At 42.4% G+C, this 17,044-nt stretch overlaps 1 protein-coding gene and 1 long non-coding RNA gene across 35 annotated transcripts in view; one reads left to right on the top strand and one right to left on the bottom strand.

Annotated features, from left to right (window-relative positions):
* The window catches only part of SYTL4 (synaptotagmin like 4), a 160,140-nt gene that overhangs the window by 14,098 nt on the left and 128,998 nt on the right, over positions 1–17,044 (top strand). For 9 of the 34 annotated variants that reach the window (XR_009598860.1, XR_009598857.1, XR_009598862.1 and 6 more), the window contains exon 1: positions 16,065–16,176. The gene's annotated coding sequence lies outside the window, so the exon portion shown is untranslated. Of the gene's footprint in view, positions 1–1,880; positions 2,743–13,681; positions 13,877–16,064; positions 17,041–17,044 lie in introns of those variants that run through there. The other 25 variants (XR_009598861.1, XR_009598854.1, XM_060407942.1 and 22 more) reach the window with 7 other exon arrangements.
* On the bottom strand, positions 11,927–16,529 carry LOC121818313 (uncharacterized). Its single transcript, XR_006058380.2, has 2 exons — positions 16,433–16,529; positions 11,927–15,834 (listed from the first exon to the last, which is right to left on the bottom strand). It is a non-coding gene; the product is annotated as an uncharacterized LOC121818313 (long non-coding RNA).

Here is a 17,044-nt window from a genome sequence, read left to right as displayed (position 1 = left end):
TCTTAGTCAGTATAACAATGTATTTTGCTCAAGGACATGTTTCTCCTTAACAAGAACCTTCCAACTAATCTTGTTATCTTAAGAGGTATGTTGTAAGGTCTGGTAAGACCTTTCTATTGTTAGTTCTAATCCTGAAAGATGATGCTGTGAAAGTGCTGCACTCAATATGCCAGCAAATTTGGAAAACTCAGCAGTGGCCACAGGACTGGAAAAGGTTAGTTTTCATTCCAATGCCAAAGAAAGGCAATGCCAAAGAATGCTCAAACTACCACACAATTGCACTCATCTCACATGCTAGTAAAGTAATGCTCAAAATTCTTCAAGCCAGGCTTCAGCAATGCGTGAACCGTGAACTTCCAGATGTTCAAGTTGGTTTTAGAAAAGGCAGAGGAAGCAGAGATCAAATTCCCAACATCCGCTGGATCATGGAAAAGCAAGAGAGTTCCAGAAAACATCTATTTCTGCTTTATTGACTATGCCAAAGCCTTTGACTGTGTGGATCACAATAAACTGTGGAAAATTCTGAAAGAGATGGGGATACCGGACCACCTGATCTGCCGCTTCAGAAACCTATATGCAGGTCAGGAAGCAACAGTTAGAACTGGACATGGAACAACAGACTGGTTCCAAATAGGAAAAGGAGTACGTCAAGTCTGTATATTGTCACCCTGCTTATTTAACTTATATGCAGAATACATCATGAGAAATGCTGTGCTGGAAGAAGCACAAGCTGGAATCAAGATTGCCAGGAGAAATATCAATAACCTCAGATATGCAGATGACACTACCCTTATGGCAGAAAGTGAAGAGGAAATAAAAAGCCTCTTGATGAAAGTGAAAGAGGAGAGTGAAAAAGTTGGCTTAAAGCTCAACATTCAGAAAACGAAGATCATGGCATCTGGTCCCATCACTTCATGGGAAATAGATGGGGAAACAGTGGAAATAGTAACATACATTTTTTTTTCCAGCTCCAAAATGACTGCAGGTGGTTATTGCAGCCATGAAATTAAAAGACGCTTACTCCTTGGAAGGAAAGTTATGACCAACCTAGATAGCATATTCAAAAGCAGAGACATTACTTTGCCAACAAAGGTCCGTCTAGTCAAGGCTATGGGTTTTCCAGTGGTCATGTATGGATGTGAGAGTTGGACTGTGAAGAAAGCTGAGCGCTGAAGAATTGATGCTTTTGAACTGTTGTGTTGGAGAAAACTCTTGAGAGTCCTTTGGACTGCAAGGAGATCCAACCAGTCCATTCTAAAGGAGATCAGTCCTGGGTATTCTTTGGAAGGAATGATGCTAAAGCTGAAACTCCAGTACTTTGGCCACCTCATGTGAAGAGTTGACTCATTGGAAAAGACTCTGATGCTGGGAGGGATTGGGGGCAGGAGGAGAAGGGGACGACAGAGGATGAGATGGCTGGATCGCATCACCAACTCAATGGATGTGAGTTTTGAGTGAACTCTGGGAGTTGGTGATGGACAGGAAGACCTGGCGTGCTGCAACTCATGAGGTCGCAAAGAGTCAGGCAAGACTGAGCGATTGAACTGAACTGAACTCAATCTTGTTAATTTAAGATGTATGTTGGGGAAGTGGGTCTGATAAAAGTATGTAAGGCCTTGATAAGACTAGTGAGTAGGGCACTCTCCATCCCCTTTCTTATGTCTCTTGTCAGAAGCTTTCTCTGTCCTTTTTTGTACTTTAATAAAACTCTGCTACACCAAAGCTCTGGAGTGATCAAGCCTGGTCCCTGGTCCTGAAGCTGTATCTTCTTCAGAGATCATGAATCCAACATCGTTTACCATAAGCTATCAGATGTATACAGAGTGGAGGCTATTCTGAGCTAGCTAATGCCAATGTACAGTTTTTTTTTCCCCCTGCAGGGTGCCCTATCTGATTGTCTACTCGTCACTGCTTCAGAGAAACAGAAGCATCAACTTTCTACCAATTTCTTCCTCAGAAGCAATGGAAGGATGGAGTTTTGACATCATCCTTGTTCTTTCCTGTTCTGTTTTTCTTCAAGGCCCTAGTTTTACTCTAAAAAACTGTTGTGATTATTTTGAAGACCTACAGAAAGAGATACCATCTGAAAACTTTGACACAGGCCAGTCATAGGACTTAGAGCTCAGAGGGAACCAATCTTCTTCTTTAAGAAAGACCACTAACTAAGTCCTCTAGCTAAGTATCTATCTTTCTTTTCTAAATTGTGTTGCAACTTTTCAGTTCATCCAGAGATGAGATAGTTATCAGTTTGCATGTGTGCTCTCTGTGACCCCATGGACTGTGGCTCACCAGGCTCCTCTGTGCATGGGATTTCCCAGGCAAGAATACTGGAGTGGCTTGCCATTCCTTTCTCCAGGGGATCTTCCTGACCCAGGGATCAAACCCACATCTCTTGTGTCTCCTGCATTGGCAGGCAGATTCTTTACCATTATACCACCTGGGAAGCCCCTAATTGTCAGTTTACTGAACTTCAAATAGAAAGGCAGAAAAGGGTAGTCTCTCAGTACACTTGTTTCTTTAGTCAAAATTGGTGCTAGGACTCAGCAAATTCGGTGAAGATTCCCAGTTGCTCATGTAATTGCAATCTATTTTTGTCAGGTTTTATCTTCACATACCGTTGGCTACACACTGGAAACAGCCTCAAGATTGTCAATCAGGAGTGCAAGAAGAACCACAAAGAGAATTTAAGAGAAAAAGCAGAGATTAAACCTAAGTGAAGAGATGTGCAGACAGCCCTTCCTTGTAAGTCTAAAGAGAGAAATTTTGAATTGCCTTTTATCAAAAAGGAATGGCAGCAGCAAGACAGATGGAGATATGACCTCCAGATCCTTGAAGATTAAGCCTGTGATTTGATATAAAAATATGAGAATTGATATAAGCAGAATGGGAGAGAGATCAGTAATGCAGGTTGTGATATGAAATGATTAGACTATAGGCTATTGCATGAGCAAAAACTGTCCTTTGCATGGAGGCATATGGATGCTTAATTAACTAAGGCATTATAAGGCTGGCACAGTCTTATTATAGTGACTACCATTTTTATGAAGCATTATATATGATGCTAGAACAGTCTTCAATAGTAGTCTTATTAACAACAGAAAAGCTGTACAATCCATGCTTTCCTCTCATTTTTGCCCATGTAATAGTCACTTCCTGTAAGGGAAGGGTTAGTTTTGTGATGATATAACAAATTACATAAAATGAACTTCTGTGGTTGTCTTCTAGAGTATTGAGATGGTTTCCCACTCTACAGAATGGTAGAATGGGAATACTGATGAGAACCTCAAGGGAATAGAAATGGCAGCAGCACTTTTGCAAAGAAGGAAAAGCAGATGGAATCCTAGGGACCTTTGGCTAGGGACTGGACCTGAGCCTGAGAAATGACACTGAAGTTGCATATTAGAAAAGCCTGTATGTGGGATATATCACATCTTTCATATCTTATTGTTATCATAATCAAACTTTATCATTTTAAAGGTGAGAAACCAAGGAACAGTGACGTATATGAGAATCATTTTTTTAAGCACACATGATTAATTGAATTGAGTTCATATCTTTTTGATTCTCAGCCCAGGCCTGATCCTTTTGGACTACAGTGCCCCTAATGGAAATGTACCAAAGGAAAATAGGTCCTACTCAAGTGTGAAGAATCAAGCAAAGGGTTAACTGGACTTAAGAGTGGATACCAAACTACTTTTTTCTTTTTTAAATTTGATAGAAGCAAACAAACTGTTGGAAGAATTAGAAGATATTTTCTGTGTTGAGAACTTGATTTTTATGTGCTGTCAGTACTGAATCATCCTAGCATGGTGTAATAGAAAGGTGTTGGATTTAAGTACTTATTCCTTCCTTTATCATTAATGTGTTACTTCTCTGAGCCACAGTTTCTTCATCTGTAAAGTGGAGATAGTAACAGTGCCTAATTTATAGGGCTATTGTGAGGATTAAAAGAGATAATGCATGTAAAGCCAAAAATAGTAGCTCTAAAGAGTTCTCTGACTGTAGTTAAAACGCTTTGGGCCATGTGTAGAATGGTACATCTCCCTGTAGAGAAAGTATTTTCCCAAATGTGAGTTTTAACACACACTGAAATGTGGTTTTGCTCATCCAGGAAAACCCAGGACCACAAGGACTTCATCTTTATGACTCCTTTTTCCTCCTCATTATTATCTTAGACCCCAGAAGACAGGGCTGGATTTCATAGGCAGCTCTGTAATTCAGCATAAGAAAACAAGGCTAGAAATTCCACCAGAGATGAGGGCTTTGCTTGGCCTTGGGTGGGGTTTCTTAGCCTCCATACTATTGATGTTTTCACCTGGATACTTCTTTGTTGTTGTGGGAAGGTGGTGGGCTGTGCTGTATACTGGGGGCTTTCCTGCTGGCTCAACAGTAAAGAACCTGCCTGCAATGCAGAAGACCTAGTTTGATCCCTGGGTTAGAAAGATCCCTGGGAGAAGGGAATGGCAACCCACTCCAGTGTTTACTACAGGTTGTTTAGAAGCATCCCTGGCCTCTACCTATTAGATGTCAGTGGCACCTCATTCCTTCCCCTGGTTGTGCTGGCCAAAAGTACCCTCATCTATTGCCAAATGTCCTGTGGGACAAGGGGAGACTTTGAGAACTTAGGAGAAATGAATCTGCTAGCTGTTTAGCACACAAACATCCTGTAGGATAAGCTAATGAAATCTTTAGGAATGATTGGTAATTTAAAGGGCAAGGAAGAATGAAGAAAAGAAGAATTCAGGCAGAGGAACACTTCGAATTTTGAAAGAGAACCTGTGTTATATTTCAGGTCTTACTGATACAGAGATTAATAAGACATAGGTTCTGCTCTCAAGGGGCTCACGTTTTAATGGGAAGGTCCACCACTTGAACAACGAGAATGCCATGGAGTGAGTGCTGTGTCCAAGATATATGGAAGGTGCTGTGGGGCAGTGGGAGCCCAGAGGTCAGGCACCCATATTAGTGGGGTACAGGAAAGGCTTTCCAGAAGAGATCATATGTGAGCTGAAGAATGAGAAAGGATTAGCCTGGCAAAGATAAAGGGAGGATGGAAGAGACATAAGAGAGTTTGGGGTTTGGTTGGAAGCGCAGATCATTTAGGTTGATTGGAAGAGGAGCATTCAAGAACAAGGAGTGGTGGAAGAGATGGCATGTAGGAACTAGGAGGCAGGAGGGAAAGGATATATACATGGCTCAGTGGTAAAAGAATCTGCCTGTGAAGGCAGGAGTTGCAAGAGATCTGGTTCAATCCCTGGGTTCTGAAGATCCCGTGGAGAAGGAAATGGCAACCCACTCCAGTATTCTTGCCTAGAGAATCCCATGGAGAGAGGAGCCTGGCAGGCTATAGTCCATAGGGTTGGAAAGAGTCGGACACGATTGAGCATGCACACACCATATATATATATATATAATTTTGATTGGTTCATGTTGTTTTTTGGCAGAAACCAACACGAAACTGTAAAACTATTTTCCACCAACTAAAAATATAAGTAACATTTTAAAAATAGCTAAGAGAGCCTACCCTTTAACAAAAACTTTGAGAATATAAAAATAAAGCCAATTGAAAATTAAAAAAAAAAAAAAGATAGGAAGCAGATCATGAACGTCCCTCTAAGCCACATAAAAGACAACCGTGAGAACTATCAAGAGCCATTGAGTTTCTCCATTATCTTGTTTGACTTTAAGGAAGATTACTTTAGCTGCAGGGTAGAAGATAGATTGGAAGTAGGGTGACCAGTCAGGAGGTTATTATTGTAGTCCAAGTGAGAGATGATTATGACTTGACTTAGGGTAGTGGCAGTGAGAAGGATTTCAAGATTTGTTTATGTGATGAGAACAATAGGATCTGGGGATGAGTTAGGTATGGGGACAATTTCTGGCTTGTGCTATTTGTATGCTATTCACTAGGATGGATAACACTAGGAATAGAAGAGGTTTGGAAGGAAGATGAAGTTTAATTTGGGAGAAGTTGAATTTGAAATAGTTGTGATCACTGAGGTGGGGATATCTAGTAGACATTAAATATGTAAGCCTGAAGATCAGGAGAGAATTTAGGGTAAAGATTCAAGATTAAGAGTCATCAGGAGAAACAAGCCATGGAAATGGATGAAATAGTCCAAGGAGAATGTGTATACTGAAAAGGGATGAAGGCTAAGGATATTCCTAGGGCCTGGTTCTTCACTTCATTTTATCACATTCTCTGAGAAGCGTTCCTTCACTAACTTATGTAAATATCACCTCGTCACTCTATTCCTTCGCCCTGCTTTCATTTGGTAACACATTACAATTGCATATTATGTTACATATATGACCCGTTAGCGTTTAGGCTACTCTCAGATATATACAATAATATAATCAATAGGCATTACAGAGTTTCACCACTCCAAATTAAAATTTTTCTCACATGCAATTTAAAGCTTCTTCATCCCCCAACCTCCAGTGCAGTTGACTGGAGATCCCATAGATCTTCAGTGAAGAAAAGTGACTTAGTCTGTTCTTTCACTCTCCTGGCTCCTTCCTGACCTACTTGCTCTGCTGCTTTGAGTTCCTGTAGTGTTGACAGTCCCAGTAGGTAGGAAGGGAGAGTCTTAAAGGGACAGTGAGGCTTAATTGAGTGGATCTTTGAGTGGATCTGATGTAAGCTGCTATCAGTGCCCCAGTACTGCCTTTTCTTACAATGTATTTTTGTGGTTTCTTCAGACTCCACTTCCCACTCCCCTAGTGGACCTCCTCCCTGTGCCATTCCTGATGGGAACAATATACACTGACTGTCTTCCCCTATGGCTCTTGCTCACACAACTTTCTCCTCATGGGATCCTCATTCTTCTGCTGGAGTTGCCAGATATACTCTAAGGAAACTACCTGGCCCATAGAAAACATGGTCCCTTGGAAGTCTAGACCTTTCTCTTTGTCCTGCTGTTGTGAACAACTTCAACCAGTTTTCTGCCTTCAGTTTTTCTTCAGTTGAAAGTCAAGCACAAGCTTGCCTTATTCAAACACCACAGGGCATATGTTAAGTTCTCCCACAAACCCTTCCTGCTTTAGTGGCTACATAGGCAGGCCTAAACATTTCTGTAGTGCAGCAAGCCTTCAACCTGAGATTAAGATACCAGTCTCACCTCTTGAAAAGTTTAACTGAGACCTTTTCCTTGCTTTGAACAGAGCTTCCCTGGCCCAGGCAGTAAAGAATCTGCCTGCAATGTGGGAAATGTGGGTTCCATCCCTGGGTTGGGAAGATCTCCTGGGAAGGGAATGGCAACCCAGTGCAGTATTCTTGCCTGGAGAATCCCATGGACAGAGGAATCTGGTGGGCCACAGTCCATGGAGTCCCAAAGAGTCGGACATGACTGAGTGACTAACATACTTAACAGGGGAACCATAGTGCTTTCTACTCCCATTAATCCTCTTAAATATTCTCTTTCTCTTCCTCGAATTAATTTCTAGAGTTCTCCTGGATGTAAGGGAGGTGACTGGTGAGTAATGATAATTGAAATACCAGTTTAGCTACCTCTTAGTACTTATTTGATGTGATTATTTATAAATGAGAAGCAATATAAAATACTAGTTAAGAACATAGACTCTGGATCTATACTGTCTGGTTTCAAATCCCAGCTTAAACCATGTGACCTCTCTATGCCTCAGTTTTTTATTTGTAAAATGGGAATAGTAATGGTATCTATATCATAGGATTTTTTTGTGAGGACTAAATGTGTATGTGTGTGTCTTAGATTAATATCTTAGAATAGTAATTGGTATAATAGTAACTGCTATGTGTGTTTGCTACTGTGCTACTATTTATTGTTATTTGACTTAGAATGTAAGCTCCAGGTGTGCAAGATCTTTGTTTGTTTGTTTACTGCTGCATTTCCAGCTCCCAAAACCAATGCATTTAATAAGCACTAGTAAATGTTAGTGCCTACAGACTTCTCCTGAGTAAATGTGATGGTTAAGCCTTGAATGCTAAAGTATAGGCAGACAAAGTGTGGTCTGAGAAGAGTAAGAAAGACAGAGAGAGGAGAACCAGGAAGCTATGATATTCCAGAAACGATAGGAGAGGAGGAGAGCTTCCCTGGCTCACGTGGTAAAGAATCAGCCTACAATGCGGGAGACCTGGGATTGATCCCCGAGTTGGGAAGATCCCCTGGAGGAGGGCATGGCATCCTACTCCAGTATTCTTGCTTGGAGGATCCCATGGACATAGGAGCCTGATGGGCTACAGTCCATGGGGCTGCAAAGAGTTGGACATGACTGAGTGACTAACACTTTGTCACTTTCATAGGAGACAAGACTTAAATAAGTAAGAAGCGAGCAATAGCATCAAACATTGCTAGAGTGGCAAAGGAAAATAAAACACATATAGTCATTACATTTTGTAACAAGGCACCCCTATCTTTTGCTTTCATAGCCTGGTAAATAATGGATTTCCTTCCTTCAGAAATGCTTTTATTAGAATGAATGACCACTCAGAATAAATCTTTGAATAGTGCTTAAAAGTTACCAACCCTCAAAGAATAAACCAGTCCTGCACTTATTTATTTTGGCCATAATCACAAAGGACCCATTCTCAATAAAATTCAGAACATTTAATCCTGACGGCGACCCTCTTGAATCAAACAGCAAAACCTGCTGTTAACATCTGCATTCAACTCCATGCCACTTCTCCTAAGAATATCCTTCTCCCTTTTCCCTTCCCTCAACCCATCCTCTCTTTTCAAGAGTATAAGTAGTATATATAGAGAGCCCTTACAACTAATAATAAAAGACAAATAATCTAATTTAGAAATGGACAAAGGATTTAAATACGCATTTCTTCAAAGAAGATATACTAATGGCTAGTAAATACATGAAAAGGTGCTCAACATCTTTAGTTATTAGGGAAATGCACATCAAAACTACAATAATATACCCACTTCACATCCACTGGAATGTCTAATCAAAAAACCAATAATAACCACTGTTACCAAGGATGTGGATAAATTAGGACTGTCATACATTGCTGGTGGGAATGTAAAATGCTGTAGCCACTTGGGAAACCAATCTGGCTATTTTTGAACTGTGGTTCTGGAGAAGTCTCTTGAGAGTCCCTTGGACAGCAAGGGGATCCAACCAGTCCATCCTAAAGGAAATCAGTCCTGAATATTCATTGGAAGGACCGATGCTGAAGCTGAAACTCCAATACTTTGGCCACCTGATGCGAAGAACTGACTCCTTGGAAAAGACCCTGATGCTGGGGAAGATCGAAGGCAGGAGGAGAAGGAGATGACAGAGGATGAGATGACTGGAAGGCATCACTGACTCAATGGACATGAGTGTGAATGAACTCCGGGAGTTGGTGATGGACAGGGAGGCCTGGCGTGCTGCAGTCCATGCGGTTGCAAAGAGTCGGACACAACTGAGAAACTGAACCGAACTGAACTGAGTGTCTGGGTTTGCTTGCATTGGACCCCTCACAATATTTGGCATAAGAATTAGAGCACAGTATCCTTGGGGCAAACAAGGAGGTTCAAACAGAAATAGACAGCAGTTTGTAAGGCATAGGATCTGTGTAAACAGGCTGCTGATTGTTTTGGTTCATCGTTGATGTTTGTCCTTGTATATTTGTAGCTGGTTCGTGAGACTGTCTTAGAGTAAAGGAGTCAGATCCTAATATTCTTAATGAGGTGGACCTTGGAGAGTAAGAATGTGCACATATAGAAAGAAGTAAGAACACAAAATACTACTACTGAGGAATAAGGGGATTGGACTAAATATTTTCTGAATTCTCTACTGGATAAAGGTATTTCCAGCTCTGCCAAAGACCACCTGCAAAGAAGAAGCAGAGAAGTGTTTGGTCTGAATTCCCTACAGGCCAGGATAGGGAGGTGAACACATTCATAGCCCAGGGCTGAGCAGCAGGCCCCGTGAGCTGAGTTGGCAAAGCTAGACAGAACAAAAGGATTTCCTTTTTGAAGTGGCTTCTTCATACTTCAGGCTGTAGGCAGGATACTGAAGAACTAAAGTATGGAAGAAAAATAAGGGTAGAGCCTGGAAGCTGAATTTTGCTGTTTTATCTGTTAGAATTAAAATAATTTTTTCCCTTTTAAGGTTTTTCCAAAAAATTTTATATCATCAATGCCATTTTTGCTCATTATAAGAAAGTTGAAAATTAAAATTTAAAAAATAGAGTTCTGTTCACTCACACAGTCGAGTCCTACTCTTTATGACCCCATGGACTGCAGCATGCCAGGCCTTCCTGGCCATCACCAGCTCCCGGAGTTTACTCAAACTCATGTCCATTGAGTCAGTGATGCCATCCCACAATCTCATCCTCTGTCATCCCCTTCTGCTCCTGCATTCAATCTTTCCCAGCATCAGGGTCTTTTCCAAGGAGCCAGTTCTTCACATCAGGTGGCCAAAGTATTGGAGTTTCAGCTTCAGCATCAGTCCTTCCAATGAATGTGCATGACTGGTTTCCTTTAGGATGGACTAGTTGGATCTCCTTGCAGTCCAAGGGACTCTCAAGAGTCTTCTCCAACACCACAGTTCAAAAGCATCAATTCTTCAGGGCTCAGCTTTTTTTTATGGTCCAACTCTCACATCCATACATGACTACTGGAAAGACCATAGCTTTGACTTGTACCTTTGTTGGCAAAGTAACGTCTCTGCTTTTTAATATGCTGTCTAGGTTGCTCATAACTTTTCTTCCAAGGAGCAAGTGTCTTTTAATTTCATGGCTGCAGTCAACATCTGCAAGGATTTTGGAGCCCCCCAAAATAAAGTCTGTCACAGTTTGCACTGTTTCCCCATCTATTTGACATCAAGTGATGGGACCAGATGCCATGATCTTAGTTTTCTGAATGTTGAGTTTTAAGTCAACTTTTTCACTCTCCTCCTTCACTTTCATCAAGAAACTCTTTAGTTCTTCTTCCTTTCTGCCATGATGTGCTCTGCATATAAGTTAAATAAGCATGGTGACAATATACAGCCTTGACGTACTCCTTTCCTGATTTGCAACCAGTCTGTTGTTCCACGTTCAATTCTAACTGTTGCTTCTTGACCTGAATACAGATTTCTCAGCAGGCAGGTCAGGTGGTCTGGTATTCCTATCTCTTTTAAGATTTTTCCAGTTTGTTGTGATCCACACAGTCAAAGGCTTTGGCATAGTCAATAAAGCAGAAGTATATGTTTTTTTGGAACTCTCTTGCTATTTTGATGATCCAGCGGATGTTGGCAATTTGATCTCTGGTTCCTCTGCCTTTTCTAAAACCAATTTGAACATCTGGAAGTTAATGGTTCATATACTGTTGAAGCCTAGCTTGGAGAATTTTGAGCATTACTTTGCTAGCATGTGAGATGAGTACAATTGTGTGGTAGTTTGAGCATTCTTTGGCATTGTCTTTCTTTGGGATTGGAATGAAAACTGACCTTTTCCAGTCCTGTGGCCACTGCTGAGTTTTCCCAATTTGTTGGCATATTGAGTGCAGCACTTTCACAGCATCATCTTCAGGATTTGAAACAGCTCAACTGGAATTCCATCACCTCCACTAGCTTTGTTCGTAGTGCTGCTTCCTAAGGCCCACTTGACTTCACATTCCAAGATGTCTGGCTCTAGATTAGTGATCACACCATCGTGATTATCTGGGTCATGAATATCTTTTTTGTATAGTTCTTCTGTATTCTTGCCACTTCTTCTTAATGTCTTCTGCTTCTCTTAGGTCCACACCATTTCTGTCCTTTATTGTACCCACCCATCTTTGCATGAAAAGTTCCCTTGGTATCTATAATTTTCTTGAAGAGATCTCTGGTCTTTCCCATTTATTGTTTTCCTCTATTTCTTTGCATTGATCACTGAGGAAGGCTTTCTTTTCTCTCCTTGCTATTCTTTGGAACTCTGCCTTCAAATGGGTATATCTTTCCTTTCCTTCTTTGCCTTTCACTTCTCTTCTTTTCATATCTATTTGTAAGGCCTCCTCAGACAACCATTGTGCCTTTTTGCATTTCTTTTTTTGGGGGGATGGTCTTGATCCCTATCTACTGTACAATGTCACGAACCTACGTCCATAGTTCTTCAGGCACTCTGTCTATCAGATTTAATCCCTTGAATCTATTTGTCACTTCCACTGTATAATCATAAAGGGATTTTATTTAGGTCTCACTTGAATGGGTCTAGTGGTTTTCCCTACTTTCTTCAATTTAAGTCTAAATTTGGCAATTAAGAGTTCATGATCTGAGCCACAGTCAGTTCCCGGTGTTGTTTTTGCTGACTGTATAGAGCTTCTCCATCTTTGGCTGCAAAGGATATAATCAATCTGATTTCGGAATTGACCATCTGGTGATGTCCATGTGAGGGTGTTTGCTATGACCAGTGTGTTCTCTTGGCAAAACTCTATTAGCCTTTGCTCTGCTTCATTCTGTACTCCAAGGCCAAATCTGCCTCTTACTCCAGGTATTTCTTGACTTCCTACTTTCGTGTTCTAGTCCCCTATAATGAAAAGGACATCTTTTGGGGGTGTTAGTTCTAGAAGGTCTTGTAGGTCTTCATAGAACTGTTCAATTTAAGCTTCTTCAGCATTACTTTTTGGGGCATAGACTTGGATTACTGTGATATTAAATGGTTTGCCTTGGAAACGAACAGAGATCATTCTCTTGTTTTTGAGATTGCATCCAAGTACTGTATTTCAGACTCATTTGTTGACTGTGATGGCTACTTCATTTTTTCTAAGGGATTCTTGCCCACAGTAGTAGATATAATGGCCATCTGAGTTAAATTCACACGTTTTGGTCCTTTTTAGTTTGCTGATTGGTAAAATGTGGATGTTCACTCTTGCCATCTCCTGTTTGACCACTTCCAATTTGCCTTGATTCATGGGCCTAACATTCCAGGTTCCTATGCAATATTCCTGTTTGTAGCATTGGACTTGACTTCCATCACCAGTTACATCCACAGCTGGGTTTTGTTTTTGCTTTGGCTCTGTCTCTTCATTCTTTCTGGAGTTATTTCTCCACTGATCTCTGGTAGCATATTGGGCAACTACAGACCTGGGGAGTTCATCTTTCAGTGTCCTATCTTTTTGCCTTTTCCTACTGTTCATGGGTTTCTCAAGGCACGAATACTGAAGTGGTTTGCCATTCCCTTCTCCAGTGCACCACGTTTTGTCAGAACTTTCCACCATGACCCGTCCATCTTGGGTGGCCCTACATGGCATGGCTTATAGTTTTCATTGAGTTAGACAAGGCTGTGGATTAAAGATTTTTAATCTTATTGGATTAAAGATTTACTGAGCATGGCCCCACCCATCAGAACAAGACCCAGTTTCCCCCTCAGTCATTTTCTCCCATCAGGAAGCTTCCATAAGCCTCTTATTCTTCTCCATCAGAGGGCAGACAGACTGAAAACCACAGTCACAGAAAAAATATAGTGTAAAAGAATATTTTTAAAAGAATGTGTATATATATATGTATAATTGAATCACTTTGCTGTATAACAGGAATTAACAATAATGTAAATGAACTATACTTCAATAGAAATAAGAAAAAAAGTTGAAAATACAAAAAAAGGAGGAAAGCAAAAACTTCATTTTGTTCTACCACCTAGAGACAGCCACTATTGCTGTTTTCCGCATTTCTTTTTAGTCTTTTCCACTCATTTCCACTAATTCTTGTGATCATATCTTATATTAAAGTTGTATTATACTTTCAGGGCTTCCTTGGTGGCTCAGACGGTAAAGAATGCTTGCAATGCAGGAGACCTGGGTTCGATCCCTGGGTTGGGAAGATCCCCCGGAGGAGGGCATGGCAACCCACTCCAGTATTCTTACCTGGAGAATCCCACAGACAGAGGAGCCTAGCAGGCTACAGTCCATGGGGTTGCAAAGAGTCGGACACCACTGAGCAAGTAAGTACAGCGCATACTTTCAATTAATCCTAGAGTATAAATATTTTCTTGTCATTAGGAATTATGTGTAAATATCATTTTTATTGTTTATATAATATTCTGTGACTATAAGTTACTTAACCTTTGACCCCTAAGAGTTTTTTTCAACATAATTAAGTTTTAAACAATTTTCACACAACATTAGAAAACAAATTCTATTCGAGTTCTCATAGACTATATAAGCCAGGACAGGGACATAGAACAAGATGCAAAGATTCGTGATCTAAAGGTATTGAAATCATAGAGGGTGTATTCTCTTATCACTGTGAACCATAAAGATTTTTTCTAATATTTTATTATTCTAAGTAATAGTGAGATTATATCATTCTGCAAAAAATTTGTGTACCTTTCTGTTTTCTTAGGAAACATTCATTCATTCATTATATGCAAATATTAGTGAGGACTTACTATATGCCAGGTAGTATGCTTGGTGCAGGAAAAGGCAATGGCACGTACTCTTGCCTGGAGGATCCCATGGATGGAGGAGCCTGGAAGGCTGCAGTCCATGGCGTTGCTGAGGGTCGGACACGACTGAGAGACTTCAATTTTACTTATCACTTTCACTCTTCACTTTCATGCATTGGAGAAGGAAATGGCAACCCACTCCAGTGTTCTTGCCTGGAGAATCCCAGGGACGGGGGAGCCTGGTGGGCTGCCGTCTATGGGGTCGCACAGAGTCGGACACGACTGAAGTGACTTAGCAGCAGCATGCTTGTTGCAAAGTTTCTGCCTTGGGTGATATGTTGTCAGCTACTGAGATAAGGAGGAGGAGCAAATTTAAGAGAAAAGGTGGTGGGTTCAGCTTTGGATGTGTTGAGTTTGAGACATCCAAGTGGAAATGTCAAGAAAGCAGAGCTCAGTGAAGTCTGGATAGAGGTATAAAATTACCAATGTGGTCATATAGATGGTAATTCATGCCAAATGAGTGAAAGATCATACAGGGAAAGAGTATAGGTAGCCTAGTCCTGAGAATGTCCAGCTTTCAGAGGCTAGATAACAGAAGTGGAATCTGCAAAAGAGACCGAGGAGAGCGCAAAGGGTTTGGAGGCAAAGCAAGAGTGCGGCATCATAGATGCCACAGGAAGACTTTCAAGGAGGAGGAAATGGTTAACAGTGTTAAATGTAGGGGGGAGGTCAAGGAAGATAAGCAGGGAAAACACTGCATTTATTTATTTAATATAGTTTTTCTAACACAGAGTTCATTGGTTGAGTATCTTGTTGAGCAGTTTCAGTGGAGTGTTGGGGGTAAGGAAGCCAAATTGCTGAGTAAGAAGGGGATAGAAATTGCCCATAAAGAGGAGCTAGAGAGGTACCTAGTATGTAGGGAGGATTTTTTTTCAAGGTGACAGAGACTTGAGCATGTTTAATTGCTGATGACAGATGGAAAGGACTTGAGCCTGGTTAATAGCTGATGAGAAGAATGAGGGGGAGTAGGGAGACTGGGGAGAGGAATCTATAATTACTGGGTAAATATAAACATTTTAATCTTTATTGATATATACTGCTCACATGCTTTCTAAAAGGGTTTTAAGTCAAAACACACTCCTCCTAGCAATTATGAAAGAGCTTGTTTTGTGGCCACTTTGTCTTCATTATGTTATGCAAACAAACAAACAAAAACCGTTGCTGAATAGTTTCATTATGGTTCTAATTTACTCCATTTGGATCACTAGTGAGCTGAATATTTTAACCAGTTGTGTCTGTGTGTGAATTCAGTCTATGTCCTTTACCCAAAACGTTTCTGTTTTGGATAGATACTTTTATTTGCCATAAAAGACTGAAAGTCAAAGGATCAGAATAGCATCGTATTTTTTCTTCCCAAATTATATGGTCGAGAGTCTTCATCTTCTTAGCAGTACACAACAGTTTGTGGCTCAGCTGAACGGGAGACATGATGTATCATCTGAGAGAGGGACCACCTATGAAACCCAGGTCTAGTCAGACTCCTATGTTAGTCATCAAGCTCCCTTTGCTAACCTGGGACCGCATCCCTCCAGTGCCTTAAGGATTTGGTCCTCAGAGCTCCCCTTCGGGTGGCCGGTGGTGCGGCCCCCTATCATGGAGCCCGGAGTGCTGTGCGGCCCCTTTAAGAGTCCAGCTCCTCCCCGCTCCAGGGAAAGTTGCAGCGTTTTCCGCCTCCTGGGAGGGTGAGAAGGGCCGGCTGGCGGAGTGGGGCTGCGGTTTTCCCGGAGCGGGAGACCCTTCCCTGAATCCGGCACTGGGACGTCTCGCCCTCTCGTGGCACCTGTTGCAGGTGACAGGTAGGTCCGTGGCCCACAGCCGTCCCTCCGCACTCGGTCCGGGACGCCTCCTGGGCCCCCAGCCCCTTTTCACTGCCTACGCGCCCCCACCCCCATCTAGGGGACCTGCGCCCTTCCCTCCCCGCTCCCCGTCTCCCAGTCTCGCTTTGTCCGGAGCTTACCCTCTGTCCCTTGGCCCCGTCCGCCTGGGCGGACCGCACCCCCACGCTTTGACTCCCGTCGGCTTGGGTGGTCCCTCCCCACCACTTTGCTTTACCTTAGTCTCCAGGCCCTTTCCCCGGCCCGTCCGTCGCCGCCGAGGGCTGTGCCCCTCGAGTCTGCTTCCTCCAGGGTGGAAGGCTTTTCCCGCCCTCGGGAGCCGGGGCCCCTCCCGGGAGCTGGCCCTAGGGCCGCGGGTGGGGCAGAGCTCCTAGCGGGAAGTACGCCCTCCCAGGCGTCCAGTCACCTTTTCTGCGGTGTCTGGGCTCCGCATTGCTTCCGGACCTCGGCCCTCACGGCGTCCACTTCCCTGGCCTCTGCGGATCCACCTCAGGTAAAGGCTGGAGGCCGGTTGGCCCCTAGTCCTGCTTCAGTGGGCGCCTTCTGCGCTTGGGGTTGAGGACCTGGCTGTGTGCTCTGGAGCCGAACCACTCTTTATCTTGCCACCCTTAGGCTTCCCTGGTGGCTCAGCAGTAAAGAATCCGCTTGCCAATGCAGGATCCCTGGGTCGGGAAAATCCCCCGGAGAAGGGAATGGCAACCCACTCCAGTATTCTTGTCTGAGAAATCCCATGGACAGAGGAGCCTGATGGGCTACAATCCATGGGGTCGCACGAGAGTCTGACACGACTTAGCCACTAACCGACAACTTACAGCAGTCAGCGAGGTAC

Source organism: Ovis aries, chromosome X, assembly GCF_016772045.2.
Source record: "Ovis aries strain OAR_USU_Benz2616 breed Rambouillet chromosome X, ARS-UI_Ramb_v3.0, whole genome shotgun sequence".
Classification (NCBI taxonomy): Eukaryota; Metazoa; Chordata; class Mammalia; order Artiodactyla; family Bovidae; genus Ovis; species Ovis aries.
This window is presented reverse-complemented; position numbering and strand designations above follow the sequence as displayed.